The sequence below is a fragment of the Sciurus carolinensis genome, chromosome 9 (assembly GCF_902686445.1).
Source record: "Sciurus carolinensis chromosome 9, mSciCar1.2, whole genome shotgun sequence".
Classification (NCBI taxonomy): domain Eukaryota; kingdom Metazoa; phylum Chordata; class Mammalia; order Rodentia; family Sciuridae; genus Sciurus; species Sciurus carolinensis.
In genome coordinates, this window is record NC_062221.1 from 43,840,298 (window position 1) to 43,855,539 (window position 15,242).

General features: G+C 36.1%; 1 pseudogene; it reads left to right on the forward strand.

Moving 5' to 3' along the window:
- Window positions 1-15,242, forward strand: part of LOC124993598 (ADP/ATP translocase 2-like) — a 56,078-nt pseudogene that overhangs the window by 18,606 nt on the left and 22,230 nt on the right.

Consider the following 15,242-nt stretch of genomic DNA (forward strand, 5'->3'; position numbering starts at 1 on the left):
TCATATGATTTTTCTTCTTTAACCTAATTTTAAAGTTTAGGTTAGCTTTTTCATTGCTGTGACCAAAAGAACAATGTAGGGGAGGAAAGTTTATTTTGACTCACAGTTTCTGAGGTTCAGTCCATGATTGGCTGACTCCATAGCTCTAGGCTCAAGGTGAGGCAGAATATCATGGCAGAAAGGCATAGTAGAGGAAAGCAGCTCAGGACATTGCAATCTAAAAGCAGAGAGAGAGTGCAGTGCTTACCAGGAACAAAATATAAACTCCAAAGATGTGTCCCCAGTGGCCTTCTTCTTGCAGTCACACCCTACCTGCCTATAGTTACCACCTGCTTAATCCACATCAGTGGATTCATCCACTGATTAAGTTACAACTCTAATCACCTCACCTCTAAAAATTCTTGCATTATCTCACAGTTGAGCTTTTGGGGGACACCTCAAATCTAAACCATAGCAATTATTGTAGGTTCAATTAAGATCGAATTTTCAATTTTGTGTTTTAGAGAAAAAACCTCCCTTATTGGGCATGACACCAATCAGTTTTAATTTTTTGAGCAAATTTTATTAAATTAGTCTCTAGTATTTTTTAATTGATCTATGTTTCAAAATTTGTTGCTTATTGTTTTTTTTCTTACTTTTCAATGTTTTTTCTGTATCCCTAATTAAATTACCCTTTCATTTATGGTCTTTTTATCTTAATTCTTTCTTTGATAAGTGCTAGAGATCATTGGGCTTATTTTCTTTTTATTAGTCTTTTTAAAGAACCACTTTTCTATTTTATTTATTTCTACTTGTAATATCACCTATACCTTCTAATTCTTTGTCCATTAATTTTATTTTTCATTTCCATTATAAGTATTTGGATTATAATTTTTCTTTTAGTACTATATTAGCTACATCAATGAATATATACATGTAGTAGTATGCATTATTCAATTCTAAGTATTTTTTGTCATCTTTGTTATTACTTATTTGGCAGATTATTTTTAAGTTCCCAAGACATAGACATTTTTAAAAGAAAGTTTTAAATTTATTTTTTATTTATTCTATTTAGTTTTACATGACAGCAGAATACATTTTGATTCCTTACACAAATGGAATACAACTTTGTCATTTCTCTGGTTGTACATGATATAGAGTCATACCATTCTTGCATTCATATAAGTACATAGGGTAATGATGTCTATCCCATTCCACTGGCTTTCCTACCCCCTTGTCCCTCCCTCCTCCCCTCATTTCCCTCTGCCCAATCCAAAGTTTCTCCAATCTTCCCTAATCCCACCCCCTATTATGTATTAGCATCCTCTTACCAGAGAAAACATTTGGTCTTTAATTTTTTTGGATTGGTTTATCTTGTTTACCATGATATTTTCCAACTCCATCCATTTACCTGCAAATGCTATAATTTTATTCTTCTTTAAGTCTAAGTAATATTTCATTGCGTATATATACCACAGTTTCTTTATCCATTCACCTATTGAAGGGCATATAGGTTGGTTCCACGATTTAGCTATTGTGAATTGAGCTGCTGTAAACATTGATGTGGCCGCATCACTGTAGTATGCTGATTTTAAGTCCTTTCAGTGTAAACCAAGGAGTGGGATAACTGGGTCAAATGGTGGTTCCATTCCAGCCTTTCTGAGGAATCTCCATACCGCTAAGAAAGCTTTAAATTATTGACATCACTTAATTTCGTTTTTTGTATTGACACATAATAATTGTATGTGTTTATGGGATACAGTGTGACATTTCAATATATTTATATAGTGTAATGATCAAGTCAGGATATTTAGCTTATCATCTCAAACATCATTTTTTCATGTTGAGAACATTAAAAAATTTTCTTCTAACTATTTCAAAATACAAGATGCAATATTGTTAATTATAATCATCCTTCTGTATACACCAGAATTTACTTCTCATTTTAAATTTCATTTCATTTGGAGTAGTGATTAGGATCAACGGGATTATCTGGTGTTGTGAATGGTATTATGTTCCCCAAAAGATATGTGGAAGTCCTACCCCCAGATAACTGTGAATTTACAGTTTTTGGAAATTGGGTCTTTACAGATGTAATAAAATTAAGAAAATATCATGTTCAGTTTAATGAGCCTTAATCCAATATAACTGATAATGGTGTAAGAAGTGACAACATACACAGACCCATAAGGACATGCCTTTTGATGATAGAGACAGAAATTGGAGTAATACTTCTAAAAGCCAAGGGATGCCAAGGATTGCTGACAACACCAGAAACTCAGACAGGCATCAAAAAGATTCTCCCCTACACTCTTCAGAGATAGCAGGTCAACGATTTGATTTTAAACTCCCGGCTTCCAGAACCGTGACAGAATATATTTCTGTTATTTTAAGCCACCCAGTTTGTGGGATATTATTACAGCAGTTCTAGGGAGTAATACACAAGAGGACTTGTTAAAAATGCCAACTCTTCCCTTTCAAAAACAAAGACAAAAACAAAAACAAAAACAAACCAACTCTTGGCTTCCATCTGAGATCTATTGGATTGGAATGTTTGTAGATGAGTCTACGCAATCTGTGTTTTAACAAAACTCTCATGTTATTTTAATGAGCCCTACATTTTGAGAATCACTGAGTTAGAAAACCTGCTCAGTGAAATATCAATTTTTTGAAATTGAGGTTTGCTTTTTCAATTTTTCAGTGCAGAATTGTATATGTGTCCATTAAATCAAGCTTATTAATTGTATTATTCAAACCTTCTGTGTTCTTAATAATTTTTGCGTGACTGCTTTATCTATCACAGAGTAAGATGCATTAAAATATTATACTATGAAAATAGATTTTATTTTAAAACAGATTTGGTTTCATAGCTCTGCCATTTTAACATATAGTTTTACACACATGTAAAAAATAATGTTATTAGGCATATGCATATTTAGCATTGTTATATCTTCCAGTGGCATCTATTTGGAAAAGTCTAAAGTGAGATTTTGATTTGAGGTTTTCAATCCACATATATAGTATGAATTCCACCCTTGAATCTGTCCAAATGTAAGCTTATTAGGAATACTTGGAAGGTAATATTCTCCCTCCCTCCCTTCCATTCTTCCTCCCTTTCTGTTTTTGCTGAGATAGTAAATCTCTTCACTAATTTTCTTTGAAAGGCAATTCCCCCCCCCCCGATCAATTCTTGAAGATGTTATCCTTCAGATAATGTAGAAATGTCTTTACCTCTGACTGTCTACTAGAACCACAGACTGTCTTCTGACTTCAGCATCTGTGGTTCAAGAGGACTCATTCTCTGGATGCAGTAGCTAGCATCCAGGAAAGTGCAAGCTCAAGTGCCCGTGTGCCTCTGTGGACTTATGTCTGTTATTTCTTTCTGGTTTCTGATTAATATTCTTCGAATTCAGCCAGGTATTAACATGTTATGTTTTTATACTTTATCCAGCATTAGTATTTTTCCTGAAGGTTCACTCCGCCATATTGCCTAAATGGGAAATCTGTTCTTCCTTCCTCATTTAATATTGCATAAGGAGAATGTTTGCATGTCATCTAATGCTCTGCTAAATATTTATTTTCTGCATTATATTGTATTGGATGGATACGCCATTATTTTATTAGGGGTATAGATCATAGGGTAGGGTTTTTCTGTCCAATTTTTGCCATATATAATGATTTCCATGCATACCTTTTCATGTACATATCTGAGTTATTTCTTTAGACTTATTCCTATAAGTGGAATTTCCAAGTTAAAACACATTAATTTTTTTAAGCTGACTGACCTTTATTTTATTCATTTATTTATATGTGGTGCTGAGAATCGAACCCAGTGCCTCACACATGCTAGGCAAGTGCTCTACCACTGAGCCACAACCCCAGCCCAAAACACATTAACTTTTTAATGGTCCTGTGTCCTGCTGTACTTATTTTACTAAATGTGATGCTAATTTATAGTTTTGTAGATGGTGTGTGATGCTGTCTCATTTCAGCTTGCACAACATGCTCTTTCTTTCATCTGTGTCCATGTAATTGGTGATAAATGTTTTCTCATTGCTATTTACATTTGCATTTCCTTGATTATATATGTGCTTATTATTAATTTTTACTCTTACTGTGGTTTGTTATATTTGTTTTTTTTTTTTCTTTTCCCCCAGTCCTACCAAGTTTTGACACTGATTTCCCCATGAGTGGGCAGCACATTATGCTTGAGTCCTTCAGGTTAGCATGAGTGAGTGGTAAAGTAAAGAATTGGGCTAAATCTCAGCCTTATCATAGGATTACTTTAGTGTCCTTTAATATGAACTCTTGTTGATGACAAGAAGTGTGCTGACTGATTTCAGTTTTATGGCAGCAGTGCAATAACTGAATGAGGTTAGTCTGAGTCTTTTACTGTCATACCATTGAAGAAAATGAGACTCAAAGTCCAGTAGAAATATGTTCAGTCATTGAATGAAAGTTTTGAACTTGTATCATCCTACTAAAGAGAATTCTATTTTTGATAATTCCATGCTGAAGGTTTTCCCTCAGTCATCAGAGATCAAGTAGTAAAGGTTTTGCTAGGTATGGAGTCTGTATTTGAGACTCAGTGGGAGAGTTTGTGAAACTAGAAAATAAATAAAAATAAGGAACAAGAAGTTGTTGAAGAGCACAAAACACAAATGGTTGGCTCTAGTATTCCATAAATAATTATAGGAAAATGAGACCCATAATAAGATGATGGCACCATGCAAGGCCATGCAGGTTGTATGTGGCACTACTACATAGGGGTGCCTCTACATGCAGTATACCATGATGACATCCTTTGGAATTGCTCAGTCATACCTGCATAATTATATGTAGCAATCTGTTCTTCAGGTTGATTTAATTGTTTAGTTACATGTGGTTTGTGAACACAGGGCAGTTTAAACTAGAAATAAAATAAGTGAGGTTGGATTAGAAACCTTGTGATCTTCCTTGCTTTTAGTTGTCAAAACACTTGATACAAAAATTTGGTGTATCCAGGGCATTTTTTCAGAAAATATAAAACAATATTAAAGGCAAATAACTTAAGGCAAGGTTGTACCTGTGGAAATAGAGCCATAAAACTCTCTGTTGGTGTGTACACAGACCTGTCATGCCAAGAGAGAGTAGGACATCTTATTGTAAATACCAGACAAATATAGTAGAGATTCTCTAACACCTTTAACACAGGTAATACAGGACCTGGTGAGCCAGTGAATAGGAGAGTACTCAAATGGAAGAGAAAGTGACCACGGGGTTAGAAATGAACATTTTGCAGGTAGAAGGTATTTTAGAGACCATTTGTCTTGTAATGTCCAATTGTGAATACTTTGTTAAAATCACTCTGCAGGAATTTAGGGGGAAAGATTAGAGATAGCAAATGATCCTATTTGAGAACACCACCTGAGGCTCTCGTGTGTTGCTAAAGGTGGGAGATAACACCACCCAGGCATTGTAGTGTTTTGTTTCAGTTAACCTGCTTTGTCCTGACTCAGCCTGAATTGTTAAATATCATATACTTTAATATTTTATGCAACTCAATCAATAGATACTAGGTTGGTATTTCTTTTTCAGAAAAGCAGTGTATTCCAGTACTAGAAGCAACACTGGACTCAGAGTCAGAAATGTGGACTTGAATTCTATAAATAGCAACTAGATGTTTCCTTTTCTGTAGCATTTAGACTTTGAAAGACTTGGTTACTAAGATAATCATTCTTCTCTATAACTTGTTCTATATCTACTTTAAAATGGAGGTACCGTTGAATTACAACTTAAGTATGGTTTTTAGAAGAAACATCAAATATGTATTTTATATAATCTCCAAGTAGAAAAACCAACACACACATATATACACACACAAGATGTCATCTACTTATTTATGATATTACCCCTGGTCATTCTTTTACATTCCTATAAAATGACTGTTATGTTTATAATAGTAAATAAAACAGTTTCTTATTAAAGCTGAAGAGACAATTGCTCATTCTTGAACAAACAAGGCAATTTCATAATTGGACTTGTTCTTAAAATTCTTTGTCAAGTTTGGTAAAATTGGTACAGAAAATGCAAGCAATTGTGTTTTTTCCTATTCTTTGGAATAAGTTTAGTAATTATCTCCTGTTAAAGTGCAAAAGTAATTATCTGCTTGCTCATGTAAACAGATTGTGTAAGGTTTGTCCCTGTCTTGAAGATATGGGAAAAGAATTAATGGCTAATTCTGATACTGCTGAACTAATTCGGGGCTAAAGGTATAGGCTGAGGTCATCATTATTATATTTGGGATCTTCACCATTGTGTGGGTGCTTTGTGCAGTCCCTCCAGGCATAGCTGTGCTTGGTCAGATTAGTTTCTGTTTGGAAGTGGGTGAAGTTTAACTTTACATTCCTTTTTTTTTTCTATTTTAGCATCTCTTTTCCATTTCCTTACCCACTCTGGCAACCTCATTTGGAACTATCATGATTAAGGTTTAGAAATTATATTCCTTAGAACAGCAAACATAGGATTTGAATTTTTTCACAAGAAAATTCAGGAAGAAAACAAAATGAAAATAAAAATGAACATGTTTTTAGAACATTCATTTCTAAACATTACCTGAAGCTTACTTTCTTATTGATGCCTCAACATAATTTGCAGGAAAATTCTTAGAGTTTATACTGAACTGGGTTTGAATAGGTAGAGCTCTTAATATTTGGGGAAAAAAATGCCAGACCCTTCTTTCCATTTCTGCCTCTGAATCTGCCTCCTCTGCTCCAAAGAATACGTTCTCTGACCCCAGGCCTAGATGTACTTTGTTTTCAAAGGATTTTGGGTCCTTTTGGTCTTGTACTGTCCCTGTGACATGTTTCTCTACCAGGATTTAGGCAGCAGGCAGGGCTGTGCTGGTACATTGGCTCTTAGACAGATATATGATTGATAGATAGATAGATAGATAGATAGATAGATAAACAAACAAATAACAACATCAGATTGTGGGATTTGTTAATTTCTTTATCTAAATACTCCTACTCTGGCCACTTTCCAACTACCAACATGAGGTCCGTGCACATGGAGTTGGGTTGAGAGGTGCCCAGTTAGCTCTCAGGACTTGCAAAGTGCTGGATCCAGCACACTGTATATGTCTGTATTTACAGAAATCTGGTTTCAACCTTAGAGATTTCTATGGATTTTTGCCTTGAATCCATTTCTCTCTTCAAAGACAGTAGAAGACCGGTGTGCCAGCTCAGATAGTCAAACAGAAACAGAGAATTCTTTCTTCTTCAAACTTTTTTCCTATTCAAACCTTCAACAGATTTGATAAAGCCCACCCACACCCTAACAGACAAACCTGGTTTTTCAACAAATATGTGAGCACCACGTTAACCAGTCAAGGTGACACCTAAAATTAACCCTCACAAAGAGTTAACCTGAGAATCAAGTGCCTGTGATTTAACAGTGTTAAAATGACGTTTTGTAAAGGAAAACATAATATCTGCAATATCTATGCGTATCAGAATGAGAGTTCTAGGGCAGAACAGGCCCAGATGCAGATTCTACAAAAGGAGTTGTTTTTAAACACAAATAAATAGAATGTATTCAGATGTACAGGTGTCATTTTATGTTGACTGTTTCCAGATTTACCTTTACACTGATAATTGTCAGGTACCATGTACATTCTGTCACGAGGATATAAAAACATTTTACTGAAAGAACATGGTAGGGTCTTTAGGGGCTCTCTGGTTCCATGGATTTATCAACACCTCCAGTTGCTAACTTTCTTTCTTATATTGTTTTACTTGCACATCTGTGTCCATATCTTTCTTCTTGTCTTATTCATTGGTTTGCTTTGCATTATATTGTTCAGTGTTCAATTAAGTAGGTATTTCAATGACTTGGAAACTTTCTGAGAGGGAATTGATAATCATCTCCCATTCAGCCAAGCTTAGCTGCATTTGGTTAGTGACCTCCTGAAGAAAATGAATATTTTTTTTAAAACCATCCAATACCTTTAAATAGTAGATAGAATGTTGGGCTTCTAGCTAACAACAAACCTGGGACCCCTCCCAGTTCCTATAAAGTACTGTGCTATAGCATGTTATCTTTTTCAACCCGCTGAACTCTCAACCTGTTATCTTTCAAGAGAAAATAAGGTCAGCTTAAAATTGGACTTGAAGAGGAAATGCTTACTTCTTGCATCTCAGAGTGGAAACTCTTACTTACAAGGGGGGCTTTCAAAGAAAAGATGAATGGGGAGCTGGGTGCAGTTGTGCATGTTTGTAATCTAAGTGACCCAGGAGACTGAGGCAGGAGGATTGCAAGTTCGAGGCCAGCCTTGGCAACTTAGTATGACCCTGTCTCAAAATAAAAAAGGAAACAGGGCTGGGAATTTAGCTCAGTGGTACAACACCCCTGGGTTCAATCTCCAGTACTGTTGAAACAAATTAATAAAATGAGGAATGGTTGAGATGTGGCTGGTTAAGAATTAGACAGTGACTTTTGAGAGGATTCTTTCTGGCAGTAGTCTCATAGCTAGGATTTTAAAAGTAAAATTATAATATTGCCAGTAAAATATGAATTCCAGATGAACAGTGAATAATTTTGCATTTAAGTGTGTCCCATGTAATATTTAATACACACTTGTACTCAAAATTATTCAGTTTAGCTGAAATTAGAATTTAACTTGGTGTCCTATGTATTATGTGGCACTCTTACACAGTGGAAGATAACCTATTTTTCTCTCAACAAGTTGGTTTGGACAAGTAGGGCATCATAAAGACAGCCTGGGTAGTTTGTTTGTTACCCATGCAACATGGGGTGGGAAGGATGTGACTTTCTTTTTTTTTTTTTTTTTCCTTTTCTTTTCTTTTTTTTTTTCTTTTGCTCAGCTTGTATTACCACTTCTCTGATTAGAAACAACAAAACAAAACAAAACAAAAACTGTAACCTTTTAGTATGGACATAAGAAGTCACCAGTCTAATCCCCAAATAGACTTGAAGACTCTACATGGAGTCAGAAATAGGAAATATCAGTTACCAGAAGAAGAAAAAGATGAAAGAAAGCTTTTTTACCTACTAAAATTGTTAAGATCATGTCAGGTTTAGGAATTGAGTTAAATAACTTCATAGTTTGTATACTAAAGTGTTAAATGAAGAGATTCTATTAATAGAAGAATTCTGAAGTTTTCATAAGTAGCTAGCATAATGTTTACTTAGAGCACTATTTTTAGTATTTTCTTGATCTTCAGCTGCTTATAAAAATGATGGTCATGGATTTGTACAGAAGATTATTGCTTTGCCCTCTTTTATTAATGCAATATGTGTTCAGGAGATGGAGTCCATAGCTATATAACTAGATAACTCGAGCAATAATTCAACATATTGTGACTGCTGAAATTCCTATTGTCAACCCACTAGTTGGTAGGTCTTATTACTGATGGTAAAGCAAGAGGTGCCCCAGCTCTGCCTGGGTATGACAGGGTCTTAAACCACATGCAGGGGTCCATAGTCACTCCATCTGCCCCCTGTGCTGAGAGATTATCAAATGTTTGACTCTGATTCAAAATGGATATACTTATATACTTATTTATCTAAGGTAGAGACAGATTTTCTTCCATATTTCCTTAGAAATGAAGGAAATGTGTAAAGCATGAACACTTGTGCAACAAATGCTTGTGTTCATTTTCATTCGTTCAAAACCGTTCACTTAGCCCTTACTCTGGCCTTGCCGTCATGTTAATGGGAGAAAAAAATAAGTTAACAAAAAATCATGATGGACTATATATGCTAATAAAACACAAGGCATCCAGAGATCCCTGGGAGGGCAGCTAACCTGTGGCAGGAAGTATAGAAGAGGGGTTTGTTGCGGGTGAGACCCTCTAAATTAATATGGGGAAATAGCATGCGATTGCACAGAGAGGAAGAGGGCGGGCTGAGTAGAAGACATGAGCAGTCTAAACAAAGGCATGGACACATGAGGACTGAGAAGAAGAAGAAAAGGGCACTTGTATGGGCCTTTCAGGGAGTTCAGTTTGACCAGAACAGGGGTAAAGTAGCCAACCTTGGAAAGGGATGAGATGCAGAGCTAAGTGGGACCATACTCCTTGGTCTTGAATGCCGTGCTCAGTTAGAAGCTCCTGAGTAACATGGGAAGGTAGTATAAGGAGGTTTAATTTATAAAACGACACTCTGGCTGCAGCATGCTGTTGGGAAGATGGATCACGAGGAGGTGGGAGACAAGCGAGAAGCTTTTAACCATAATCTAAGGGAAGGATGATGGCAGAGTGAATAGGGTGAGCAGCAGTGGACCTGGGGAGAAGCGGACAGGTTCAAAGCATACTGGGAAGAAAGAATTATTCAGATTTTGTGTTTAATGCAAAACGGTGTCAGAAAAATATTATCTATATACATAAATATTACTCAATTTGTACATAGACATACATTTCACTGGCTTGAGAAACTGGGGAAATTTGGGATGTCATTTCCTAAGCCAGAGAAATTCACAGAGAACCTGGAGAGAATAGATGGGTTTGCCATAAGCCAGATGAATATCTGATGAGTTATGCTTTTACCATATCAATTTTAGGACTCCTGCACATTCTAGTTGAAAAGTCTCATAGCAGTTGTTTATATGAGTCTGAGTTTCAGCAGAGAAGTCTGGGCTATAATTCTGGAGGCTATCAGCAGGGAGACAGTAAATGAGTCTCAGAAGTGGATTAAATCATCCAGGGAAAATATTTAACATGCTAGGAGAAGAAGGCTGAGGGTGGAGTCTCTGAACTCTGCCTTCAAGAGATTGGCAGGGCAACTTGATTGGAGACCAAGAAAGCACATGGAAAACTTGGGGAGGAGAACCCGGAGAGTCAAGCTGGTGGCAGAGAAGCACAAAGAGGGAGGATTTTAGCAAGGAAAAGAGAGATATCAAAAGTATCACATGAATTCAGAAGATCGAGAGTAGGATTAGGAGGCATTAATTGCATTCAATAAAAGGAGATCGTTGGTGACTTGGCAAGAGCAGTTTTAGCAGTTTGGGGATAGAGTGTGATATAAGAATTGGGAAATGTGTGGGAGGAGAGTAAGCAGGCATAGAATAAGAAAGTTCAAGAAAGTTTATTTTAATATGGGTGATTCTTGGATAGGGTAAGTGTGGGTGGGAAGAAAACTGTGAGCAGGGAGAGGGTGTTGAAGTTGCCAGAGAGAGAGAGTCAGTGCTCTGAGGAGGCCCCAGGACTGAGTTCAGAACTAGAGGTCAGCCCCAAAAGGGAGGAGGGCAGGTTAGAAACCAGGGGGCCTGAGGACTCTGTCTCTCTCCCTTTCTCAGGAGGAAGGAGGTCAGGTGCTGAAAGTGACAGATTAGGAGATGAGGTAGAAGGTGTTAGGAGAGGGAGAAGATTTGAAATTGCCAGTTTGAGACTGGGAGAGGAGCGCTGTCTAGCGACACACAGGTTTGCCAGGCAGTTGTGAGTGCCCAGTGGATGTGAAAGCCATAACTTGAAATTGGAATTGATCTGAGCAGTCGTGTGATTTTCTCCATCAGAGCTCAGAAGCGCTAATGTGGAGGCTAAGAAAGCCGGTGGTGCAGTGGATCCGAGGTGGAAGTGTACCAGGCAGTGAGGAATGGCCAAGGACTCCTGGCCAGAGAGGCTGGTTGGAGGGGACACAGAGAAGAGGCACTATACATCTTCAGATGAGGAGCTGAGGATTTGCGAACATGGAGAATTCAGAATTGAGGATTTAGGGACCTGGGTAATTGAGACCTGAGAATTGAGGAACACAGAATTGAGGAACCCAGAGAAGAGGACTTCATAACTTAAAATAAGATGTCCAAATCAGAATTTTAGTTTGCAAAGACAAGTGTTTGCCAAGACTATCTTATGAAATTCATAAAATTAGATATGGTTTCTAAATTGTCATAACTCATCATGTTTGAAACATTAGTTGAAAATGTTGGAATATTACATGAAAATAAAAATTGTCATAATGTCAGAGGGAATGTATTGTACATGAACATTTTCAGGAGGATATGGATGTGGTCTTTTTATAGTATATTATAAACAATCAGAAAGAGGTTTGTAAAATGTATATAAAATAACTATTGAAAGAAAAATATTATAAATGTTCATATGTAATTCATGAGACTCTTATTATTTGCAACCTTTAGTTGTGATCATAAATATTTGTTGGGACTTATAAAGTTGGACAAAAATAGGGCACCATATGGCACATGAATACTAAATATCAAATATATTGACAATATTAATGTGGTATTAATAGCATTCCATAACTGAAGCAGTTTCACTGAAGTCAAAATTATGCATATTCCAATTTAAAAGCAAGTGGTTTTGGAAATACATTATGAGATAGAGACAAATTGCTGGGTCCTCTAGAGTCTTTATAAATACTATTATTAAATTTCTTTGTACAAGAATAGCACAAGTCTTGGTTGGAGTGTGTAATTGTTCTTATTAAAATGTTTTTAAAATGGTAATCAAAGAATATTAGAGGATCTGCAGTTTCTTAAATCTCAGAGCATCACCAGGACAAGCCTCTCAGACTGCAGACCATTTCATTTAATTTTCTGGCATATTGCAGAAAGAGTTGTTTTCACACATTTAGAATGTCTCCAGGACAAGAAAGTGAAAATACTCCTTGCTAGTCATTCAATCTATGAATGTAAATCTGGCTGAATTATATTTTAAATCCAATTGCTATTTATACCTCTTGAAGTTCCATGTTTAAAAATGGCTACAGTTCATGTTGGGCAACTTTGTTTCATAAATGCCTTAATGGTTCTACTGTTGAACTCCTTTTAAAGTCCATGATGTCTCCAGAAATTGTCTTGGAGAAATTTAGAAAAATAAAGTAGAAGGTAGATATAGGGCATATGCTGGTGGCTGGTGTCTTACTTGGGAGTGGGGCTGTGAGAACATTGACTTCCCCAGTTATCTCCTGTTGTGCTGTGGTATGTCTTCAGTTTCACATGATCCAGCATCACAGTAGCAGGTTTTCTGGAGTAGAGTAAGGGAATGGGGACACTGCCTTTTGGAGTCCACTGATAAAATTCTACCAGGAGAGAGACAGAGCTTCCATTCTTCTATAAACCTTCATTTCCATGTGTCTATACAGGATGTGCATATGCAAGCATGGATACCGTCTCATCTTGGTTGCGTATGGAAAAGGGGGGAGGTAATAGAAGACGAGAGGGAATTTATGTTTTTATTGTTGTTTTATAGAGAGATAAGATATGGGTGGGCATGAATAAGAAATAATGAAGGGGGAAAACAATGTAAAATGGAGGAGTGATGAGATTTCATTTGATCTGTTTTACAGTTTTGCCTAGAATTAGCCCCTAACCTTTCATGGATTAGGAAAAATAATGTAAAATCTTGTAAGCCAAACATGCTTAATATTTATGTAGGCTTTGGAGTTTGACCATATAATATGTTTTTGGCTGTACAATAACCTAAATTATAGGTAAGGATCTTGAAGTTCAAACTAAGTGACTTCCCCTGATCTCATAGTGAAGTACAGGTATTTGAACTCATATTTTCTGATTTTTAGAACTTACATTCTTTGTACAATATGGCAATATCCTCTCAAAAGAAATATTTAGAGGACTCTAACTATAACACAAATTACAAACTTCAACCTAATTCAACCTAACTTCAAGTAATTCTTCCTTTGCATTTTTAGTTCTTCTTTCAACTCTTTAAATTCAAGGCTTCTGTAACTTGGGGTTAATGCCATCTTATTTAGTACAACATTTTTTTGCAAGTGCCTAGCTCAAATCGAGAGAATGGGAGAGATAACTTTTCAGTGAAACACTTAGAAATTCAGGACAACTTTTCAGTTACACATAGGTTTTTTTTTCATTTTTTATTTTAAATAGAAGTTTTCTAGGGTGTAAAGCCCATGTTTTATTCTTAGCCTTGCCAATGAGTCACTCTCTGCCCTTGGACACCTTGCTTAACACACTGTAACCTAGTAAGGTTTTTGTTTCTCAGAACTAGATTATGTTTGGAAAGAGAAAATTTCAGCTTCCCTTGTTGCGATGTTCCTCTGTTTTCTTTAAGTACTTGAGATCCTGGGTGTCCTGCTGTGACTTGTTCAAGCATAATTTGTGGCAGAGATAAGATTGAAAGGTTTTTAGATTTAGTGTGAGGAGCTCTCCTACAGGCGTCTTTACAGCTGAAGTATGGCTAACCTATCATTTTCTTCTCTTTCGCCTCATATTGGGTCATCCTATCAGCAAGGTAACATGCAACCATTCCTGTGAGGCTGTAACACTGCCTGGTTCGCACAGAGAACTTGACTGCTTTTTTAACTTAAATTTGCTTCATAAGTGGGAATGGGATTAAGCTGTAGTTTTGGTTTTGGAGATTTTTAAATATTTTTGAATCTTCTACAGCTATATGTTCCTGGTCCTTTGTGATTAGCCCCCTGGCTTTTCTCCCCTATCTTTAAGGATTTCTGCATTACATAATTAAACACTCACAGTTGTGAAAATGAAAATCACAAAGACTGGTTGCTAAATTTGGTTCTCCTAATGCTGCTTTTTAATTCGATGTAGATTTTGCAACAACGTTATCCTTGATTTTTTTTTTTTATTCAATATTGGTTTTAATTGTTCTTTTGGTTTTGAAATAAATTTCACAAATATTTGAATCCTTCATAAAAATTTAATTTTGTTGGAATACATAAAAGTTTCATTGAGTGGTTATGCCTCAGATATTCGTAGGTTAAAAGCAGATCAAAAGCTAAATCTTTAAGCTTTATTTCTGTGGAAGTCAATCTTTCAGATATTTTTGAGTGACAGTTATGTTCTAGGTGCACTGTAAATGATCTCAGTATTCTGGAAAACAAATTCCTGCTTCTGTGGCACTAAAATCTACATTTATATTAAATACAGTGAAATTTGAAAGCTAGATTCATATAAGTACTGTCACAGAATAGTGTGTGATTAATTGTCAAATGAGGGTTTAGAGGACATAAACCATTATTCTATTAGCTAGCAAATGGAGAAGGGCCTAGAAAGAAGAGATGTGGCTTGAATTAGACCTTGAGGAATGATTAGAGTACTTTTTAGGAAGCTGGATTAAGGAAATCCACGCAGGTATGTGAAATAATCCGAATCAAGAAAAAAAAAAAGTGACAAGGAATTGATCATGCTTTTAGGAGAGAAGATGCTTCAGGTTGGTCAAGTAGGATGGACTATGGAAATGAAGAAGTTAGAAATGGGTAGTCAAAAAAGTTTTATGAAAGCAGAATCAAGAGAGGAAAATATTATT